The following is an 8,619-nucleotide window of genomic DNA, read 5'->3' as shown; positions in this document are numbered from 1 at the left end:
CATGAGAATATATGTATAAATACACAAATATCTGTATCTATAGGTATAAATATATATAGATATGAAGGGTTAAAAAATGGATTGAATACACATCAAGTCATAATAATAGTCATAGCCAAGGGAGGATTTTTGGGAAGGAGGATTTATTTTTAATTTGTAATGGTCTAGTATATTTTTATTTAAAAAAAAGTTTAATACTCTAGTATATTTTTAAATGGATTTTTAAAAGGACAGCATATTCATATCGTTTCCTGAATAACTTTTAATGAAAAGTAGGATAGGAAAATAATTGGAAGTGAAATGCCACAATATTAGGTGATGAGAATGTGGGTGATTATTTTTTCTTTGTACTTTTTCTATATTTTTAAATATCTATTTCCATTAACATGGATAGATATTTTAAAAGTATATTTGGGTGAAAAAACAGTTGCAGATTAAGAGTAATAGTATGATAATATTTATGTAAAAACCCATTCACAATAAAAACAAAACATCAATTCTCTATGGGTATCTATGTATGCATATGAATATATCAAAAAAAATCCACATAAATTCACAGCAAAAAATCCAGAAAGATAGATACTAAGCTGGTTACCTCTGTGGATGGGACTTAAGGTCAAAGATAAAAGAGCATTTGTAACTTATCTGCAAAGTATGAATATTTTGCAATAATCCATTTACTATTTAGTAACTAAAAATTAAAACTCATAGCGTTTCAGAGTAAACTGCTTACACCAGCTCCCCCTGTTTGGTTTTCGTAGCCCCTAAGGCGAATTACTGCTGAAATCCGTCATTTCTACAGATATACGTGGCTCCTTCTGAGGTCTCCGGGTTAAACAGCCGACCCAGAACACAGATTCTTAAGCTGCTTTTCGCTCTAAAACCTATTTGAAACGAATCTGGGTGTAATTATTGGAGCAAATGTTTTCTTTTAAAATATATGACACATTCGAAATAAGTCCATCAAAATCAGGCAAAGCACTAGAAACGTCAGTGAAATTAGCTCAGTAAAGTATTAAGTAGCTTCCTGGAAGAGATGCTTACGACCTGGGTAGCGTGGCCGAGCGGTCTAAGGCGCTGGATTAAGGCTCCAGTCTCTTCGGGGGCGTGGGTTCGAATCCCACCGCTGCCAGGATGTCTCCTTTTTGTCCTCCCCGCCTTGGCGGGGTGTCTGTTTTCTGTTCTTTTGCCGGATCATCAGCGCCCCCTGCTGCCAGAACCGGCCAGCGGCCGGCATGAATGGAGCGGAGAGGAGGCGGGTCTGCGCGCGTCGGGGCGGGGCATTGTGGGTAAAAGGAAGCGTGAGGCCCGGCCCCGCTCCCCCCACGTGTCCGCTGGAGTTTCTCCACCAGCAACATGGCCGCTGCCTAAGAGAAGAGCCGGGCCGCCGCCGCCTCTGCAGCCCGCGGGTACCTGGGCCGTTGCCGCCGCCCGCGCGCGGCCCCCGCGGAGAGGTGAGTGCCGAGAAGGCAGTGCACGCCGGGTCTGGAGTGGGGCCGCACTCGCGAGGTGGGCCTGGGCTGGGCTGCCGAGTAGGCCGGGAGGCCCGCGCCGCGCCGAGCTCAGGGGCTGGGGGCCTCCCGGACTCGGGCGGGAGGGATGGGTAGTCCGCTCCCGTAGACTCGGGGCCGGCCGTGGGCTCCGACCTCGGCCCGGCCCGGGAGTCGGGAATGTCGCGGCCGAGGCTGCCGGCGGTGACTCAGGGTCCAGCCACCGTGCTCCGCCCGGCCCAGGCGGGCCTCCTGCGAGAGCACCTGTCCGAAGGCAGCCGGTGTCCCGCCAGCGCGGCGGCTAGTGGCGATGGCTGCGTGGGGGGCGTGAGAGGGGGCCTGACCACCTGCGAGGGAGGCGAAACCCATTGGACAGTGTGGCCCGGGGCTGGCGGCCCGCCCCGCCGGGCAGGGCGGGGGGGTTACCCAAGCGTGCCCCGGCCCCCTCCTTGCCCTGAGACAGAGCAGCCTGCGCCAGGCCAGGCCCGGCGTTCTTCATTCAGCTATTCAGGCCACCATTCAGCGTTCATTGAGAGCCAGCACCGTGCCGCGGGTACGGCCCTGACCGTGGGGTTGGAGGAGGTGTCTGTCAGTAAGCACGTCAAGTCAACCCGTACATAAACAAGGTCGTTCAGTTATGTCAGCTTTAGAATCGGAGGGCGACGAGGAGGTCTTAACAATCGCCAGCGTTTCTTCATCTGTGAAATGGGGATAATAAAATTAGCTGCCTCGTAGGGTTGTGGTGAGGGCTAAATAGGGTGAGACGCCAGGAGCCCCAGCTCGCAGGGTTTGACATGTGGCCGCGTTGTGCTCTCCGACATTGGAAGAAAACATGTTGCCAAGTAATAACAAAGCTCTCCGCAGGTTACATTTATTACCTTACTTAATCCTCACCGCAGCCCTTGGGAGGCTGGTACTTTTAATATCCCCATTTTAGGGATGAAAATAGTGAGACTTTCCCAGTCGAAACTGTTCTCCGTGGGCCACGGATTGGAAGTGGTTGAGGTGGGATTTGAACCGGCGGCGTTTCATTCTGAGAATCCAGGCTCTTACCCACTATCCCATACTGCCTTTTATCGAAGAGGTGTGCAGCATAGTGGTTAAGAATACGGATGGTTGACATCAGCCAGACCTGGGCTTCCTCTCTGCCTCTGCTATTCTCCAGCACAGTGACCTTGGGCAAAATTACCTACTCTCTGAATCTGAGTTTCCTTGTTTCTTAACTGGGAAGGATGAGTCTTGACTTAGAGGACAATTGAGAAGATGAGAACATGTGTGAAGTCCTTGGAGAAGGGTCTGATGCTAGTTAAGGGTTAATGAGTACTTTTTCTCCAGACTAACGCATTAACACAGGTGGAAGCTGAGGTGACCCAGAGCCGGGAGATGTCTTGCCAGAGACACACACAGGCATTTAGAATCCAGGCCTTGAGACTGTTTGCCCTTGGGGCCCTTTCCTCTTAACTGCATTGTACTTTGTCTTCTCCCTTCAGTAGCTAGAGAGACTTTGGAGATGCCTCTGCATTTCCGATTGTCTGACAGGTTAGATTCCCGGGATGCACCCAGGTGTGGCACTTGGGTATTTCCTTTGCTGTGAACCCCTCCTTCCCTCCACCTGGTGTCCTTGTCTCCTTTCCCTGTGTTGGCAGCTCCCTCCTGGGGGAAATTTCGTGTGCTCAAGGGCACAGCCACTGCCACAGAGTACCATGATGGCCACAGGTCACCCAGGTTGGTCACAGGTGGTCACTTCAGTTGGAGAAGCTTGGCTTGTGGCTGGGAGGTCTGCTTCTGCCTGGGCCACAGCCCCTGTCTGTTTGCAAATGTCCGTCAGACCCAAACCATGAGTCCACCAGTATCTAGATGGGGCTGGTGAAGGGTCTGTAACCACCTGATTTCACGTGTTCATGTATTTGTTCTTTGTACTGTATCGAGCGTACACTTCATGCCAGGCACTGTTCTAGGTATTGGGAGAACAGCATGGATTTCGAAAAGAGATAATAATCCTTATAACAACTTGATGAAGTAAGTATGATCATCTCTACTTTACGGTTGAGGTAACTGCCAGGCCCCGTGGAGCTTACATTCCAGTGCAGGAGGCAGGCAGCACAAACGCAAACAGACTAGATAGTTCCAGACGGTGAGAACCATGAAGGAAAGGAAATAGGGAGAGGTGGTCTTGACTATGAGCTGGTTGGGAGGGGCTCTTTCAGGTGGGCACCCAGGGAACTTCTCCCCTCCTGGAGGGGGTGGGAGGGGAATATCTAATGAAAAGCAGCCCGCTTTGAAAAGACCTGGGAAAAGCAGATGTCATGCAAAGGTCTTGAGACCGACTGGGGGACTCACCTTTTGGAGGCCCAGCAGATGGCCTCCTGGCCATGTAGACGGTGAGGGAAAGGCAGGGGCAAGATCACGTAAGGCCTTGAGGCCATGGAATGGAGTTTGGATTTTATTCCATGTGGCAGGTGAAGGGTTTTGAGCAGGAGAATGATGTGATTTACTCTTTTGCAAGGACAGCTGTGGCTGTTTCTGGGCGGATTGGAGGTAGAAAAGAGGAACCTCAGGGAGACTTGTTGGAGCAGTACTTTTTTTTTTTTAAGATTTTTTTTTATTATTATTATTTATTTGACAGAGATCACAAGTAGGCAGAGAGGCAGAGAGAGAGAGAGGGAAGCAGGCTCCCCGCTGAGCAGAGAGCCCAATGTGGGACTCGACCCCAGGACCCCGAGATCATGACCCGAGCCGAAGGCAGCGGCTTAACCCACTGAGCCACCCAGGCGCCCGGAGCAGTACTTTTCAGTCGCGGATCAAGGTTTATTAGTGAGTGGTGCTTGGCTGGCTCAGTTGGTAGAGCATGGCGGGGTGTTGAGTTCAAGCCCCATGTTCGGCATAGAGATTACTTAAAATGTTTTTTTTTTTATTAGTGGGATGTGAAACCACCTTGGAGGATTGTAACCAGCATGTTTAATTTTAAAGAATGAGGGCAGAAAACCTCACTGCATCACATCTAACGGGGGCACTTACGCTTATGTGAAACCTTGATTCAGTTTTGTAATTGCGTGCATGTTCAGGGTCGCTTATATGCAGTGGATTTCTTTTTTTTTTCCTCTTTATTTTTTAATTAACATATAATGTATTATTTGCCCCAGGGATACAGGTCTGTGAATCACTAGGCTTGAACGTTTCCCTGCACTCACCATAGCACATACCCTCCTCAATGTCCATCACCCAGCCACCCTATCCCCTCACCCCCCAGTGACCCTCAGTTTGTTTTGTGAGATTAAGAGTCTCTTATGGTTTCTCTCCCTCCTGATCCCATCTTGTTTCATTTTTCCCTTACCCCTTAGGACCCCCTGCCCCGCTTTCAAATTTCTCATATCAGAGAGATCATATGATAATTGTCTTTCTCTGATTGACTTATTTCGATTACATAATACCCTCTAGTTCCATCCATGTCATTGCAAATGGCCAGATTTCATTTCTTTTGATGGCTGCATAGTATTCCATTGTATGTGTGTGTGTATGTATGTGTGTGTGTATGTATATATATATATCACATCTTTATCCATTCATCTGTTGATGGACATCTAGGTTCTATTGTGGACATTGCTGCTATAAACATTTGAGTGCACGTGCCCCTTTGGATCACTACATTTGTATCTTTAGGGTAAATACCCAGTAGTGCCATTGCTGGGTCATAGGGTAGTTCTATTTTCAACTTTTTGAGGAACCTCCATACTGTTTTCCAGAGTGGCTGAACCAGCTTGCATTCCCACCAACAGTGTAGGAGGGTTCCCCTTTCTCCGCATCCTTGCCAACATCTGTCATTTCCTGATGTGTTAATTTTAGCCACTCTGACTGGTGTGAGGTGGTATCTCATTGTGGTTTACATTTGTATCTCCCTGATGCCGAGTGATGTTAAGCACTTTTTCATGTGTCTGTTGGCCATCTGGATGTCTTCTTTGCAGAAATGTCTGTTCATGTCTTCTGCCCAATTCTTGATTGGATTATTTGTTCTTTGGGTGTTGAGTTTGATAAGTTCTTTATAGATTTTGGATACTAGCCCTTTATCTGATATGTCATTTGCAAATATCTTCTCACATTCTGTCAGTTGTCTTTCAGTTTTGTTGACTGTTTCCTTTGCTGTGCAAAAGCTTTATTTATTTTATTTATTTTTATTTTATTATTATTTTTTAAAGCTTTTGATCTTGATGAAGTCCCAATAGTTCATTTTTGCCCTTGTTTCCCTTGCCTTTCACGATGTTTCTAGGAAGAAGTTGCTGGGGCTGAAGTCAAAGAGGTTGCTGCCCATGTTCTTCTCAAGGATTTTGATGGATTCCTGTCTCACATTGAGGTCTTTCATCCATTTTGAGTCTATTTTTGTGTGTGGTGTAAGGAAATGGTCCAGTTTCATTCTTCTGCATGTGGCCGTGCAATTTTCCCAACACCATTTGTTGAAGAGGCTGTCTTTTTTCCATTGGACATTGTTTCCTCTTTTGTCGAAGATTAGTTAACCATAGAGTTGAGGGTCCATTTCTGGCCTCTCTATTCTGTTCCATTGGTCTATGTGTCTGTTTTTGTGCCAGTACCATACTGTCTTGATGATGACAGCTTTGTAATAGAGCTTGAAGTCTGGAATTGTGATGCCACCAACTTTGGCTTTCTTTTTCAACATTCCTCTGCCTATTCAGAGTCTTTTCTCATTCCATATATATTTTAGGATTATTTGTTCCATTTCTTTGAAAAAAAGGGATGGTATTTTGATAGGGATTGCACTAAATGCGTAGATTGCTTTAGGTAGCATGGACATTTTCACAATATTTGTTTTTCCAATCCATGAGCATGGAACATTTTCTTCCATTTCTTTGTGTCTTCCTCAATTTCTTTCATGAGTATGTTATAGTTTTCTGAGTATAGATTCTTTGCCTCTTTGGTTAGGTTTATTCCTAGGTATCTTACGGTTTCGGGTACAATTGTAAATGAGATCGACTCTTTTTTTTCTCTTCTGTCTTGCTGTTGGTATACAGAAATGCAACTGATTTCTGTGCATTGATTTTTATATGCTGACACTTTATTGAATTCCTGTATGAGTTCTTGCAGTTTTGGAGTGGAGTCTTTCGGGTTTTCCACATAAAGTATCATATCATCTACAAAGAGTGAGAGTTTGACTTCTTCTTTGCCAATTTGGATGCCTTTTATTTGTTTTTGTTGTTTGATTGCTGAGGCTAGGACTTCTAGTACTATGTTAAATAGCAGTGGTGATAGTGGACATCCCTGCCGTGTTCCTGACCTTAGGGGAAAAGCTCTCAGTTTATCCCCATTGACAATGATATTCGATGTGGGTTTTTCATAGATGGCTTTAATGATAGTGAGGTATGAACCTTCTATGCCTACACTGTGAAGAGATTTGTGGTTTTTTTTTTTTTTTAAGATTTTATTTATTTATTTGAGAGACAGAGATCACAAGTAGGCAGAGAAGCAGGCAGAGAGAGAGGAGGAAGCAGGCTCCCCGCTGAGCAGAGAGCCCGATGCGGGGCTCGATCCCAGGACGCTGAGATCATGACCTGAGCCGAAGGCAGAGGCTTTAACCCACTGAGCCACCCAGGCGCCCCAGGAGTTTATCAATCTTGTTAACCTTTCAGAGAATCAGCTCCTAATTTGTTGATCTTTTCTACTGTTCTTTTGGTTTCTATTTCATTGCTTTCTGCTCTGATCTTTATTATTTCTCTTCTCCTGCTTGGTTCAGGCTTTCTTTGCTGTTCTTTCTCCAGCTCCTTCAGGTTTGGAGTTAAGTTGTGTACTTGAGACCTTTCTTGTTTCTTGAGAAAGGCTTGTATTGGTATATACTTTCCTCTCAGGACCGTCTTTACTGTGTCCCAAAGATTTTGAACAGTTGTGTTTTCATTTTCATTTGTTTCCATGAATTTTTAAAATTCTTTAATATCCTGGTAGACCCATTCATTCCTTAGCAGGATGCTGTTCAACCTGCATGTATTAAGTTCTTTCCAAATTTCCTCTTGTGATTGAGTTCTAGCTTCAGAGCATTGTGGTCTGAAAATCTGCAGGGAATGATCCCAGTCTTTTGTTACTGGTTGAGACCTGATTTGTGACCCAGGATGTGATCTATTCTGGAGAATGTTCCATGTGCGTTAGAGAAAAATGTGTATTCTGTTTTGGGATGGAATGTTCTAAATATATCTGTGATGTCCATCTGGTCCAGTGTGTCATTTAAAGCCTTTATTTCCTTGTTGATCTTTTGCTAGATGATCTGTCCATTTCAGTAAGGGGGGTGTTAAAATCCGCTACTATTATCATATTACTGTTGATGTGTTTCTTTGATTTTGTTATTGATTGGTTTATATAATTGGCTGCTCCCATGTTAGGGACATAGATATTTAAAATGGTTAGATCTTTTTGTTGGGCAGACCCTTTAAGTATGATAAAGTGTCCTTCCTCATCTCTTATTATAGTTTTTGGCTTAAAATCTAATTTATCTAATACAAGGATTGCCACCCCAGCTTGCTTTTGATATCCATTAGCATGGTAAATTGTTTTCCACCCCCTCACTTTAAATCTGGAGGTGTCTTTGGGTCTAAAATGAGTTTCTTGTAGACAGCATATTATGGGTCTTGTTTTTTTTTCCCATTCTGATACGTTGTGTCTTTTGATTGGGGCATTTAGCCCTTTTACATTCAGGGTAACTATTGAAAGATATGAATTTAGTGCCATTGTATTGCCTGTAAGGTGATTGTTACTGTATATTGTCTCTGTTCCTTTCTGGTCTGTTACTTTTAGGCTCTCTCTTTGCTTAGAGGACCTCTTTCAGTATTTCCAGTAGGGCTAGTTTGGTGTTTGCAAATTCTTTTAGTTTTTGTTTGTCCTGGATGCTTTTTATCTCTCCTTCTATTTTCAGTGACAGCCTAGCTGGATATAGTATTCTTGGCTGCATATGTTTCTAGTTTAGTGCTCTGAATATATCATGCCAGTCCTTTCTGGCCTACCAGGTCTCTGTGGATAAGTCTGCTGTCAATCTAATATTTCTACCATTGTATGTTACAGTTCTCTTGTCCTGAGCTGCTTTCAGGATTTTCACTGAGACTTGTAAGTTTTACTATTTGATGACAGATTATGGACC

At 44.7% G+C, this 8,619-nt stretch overlaps 1 protein-coding gene across 2 annotated transcripts in view; it reads left to right on the top strand.

Annotated features, from left to right (window-relative positions):
• The first annotated feature begins 1,327 nt into the window (after positions 1-1,327).
• The window catches only part of POLR3E (RNA polymerase III subunit E), a 37,123-nt gene continuing 29,831 nt past the window's right edge, over positions 1,328-8,619 (top strand). Inside the window, exon 1 of one of the 2 annotated variants that reach the window (XM_080831683.1) lies at positions 1,328-1,454. The gene's annotated coding sequence lies outside the window, so the exon portion shown is untranslated. The remainder of the gene's footprint in view (positions 1,455-8,619) is intronic. The other variant, XM_080831684.1, reaches the window with a different exon arrangement.

Source organism: Martes martes (genome assembly GCF_963455335.1).
Source record: "Martes martes genome assembly, contig: SUPER_18_unloc_1, whole genome shotgun sequence".
Lineage (NCBI taxonomy): Eukaryota > Metazoa > Chordata > Mammalia > Carnivora > Mustelidae > Martes > Martes martes.
Note: the sequence above shows the minus strand (reverse complement) of the source record. Positions and strands in the feature narration are given on the sequence as shown.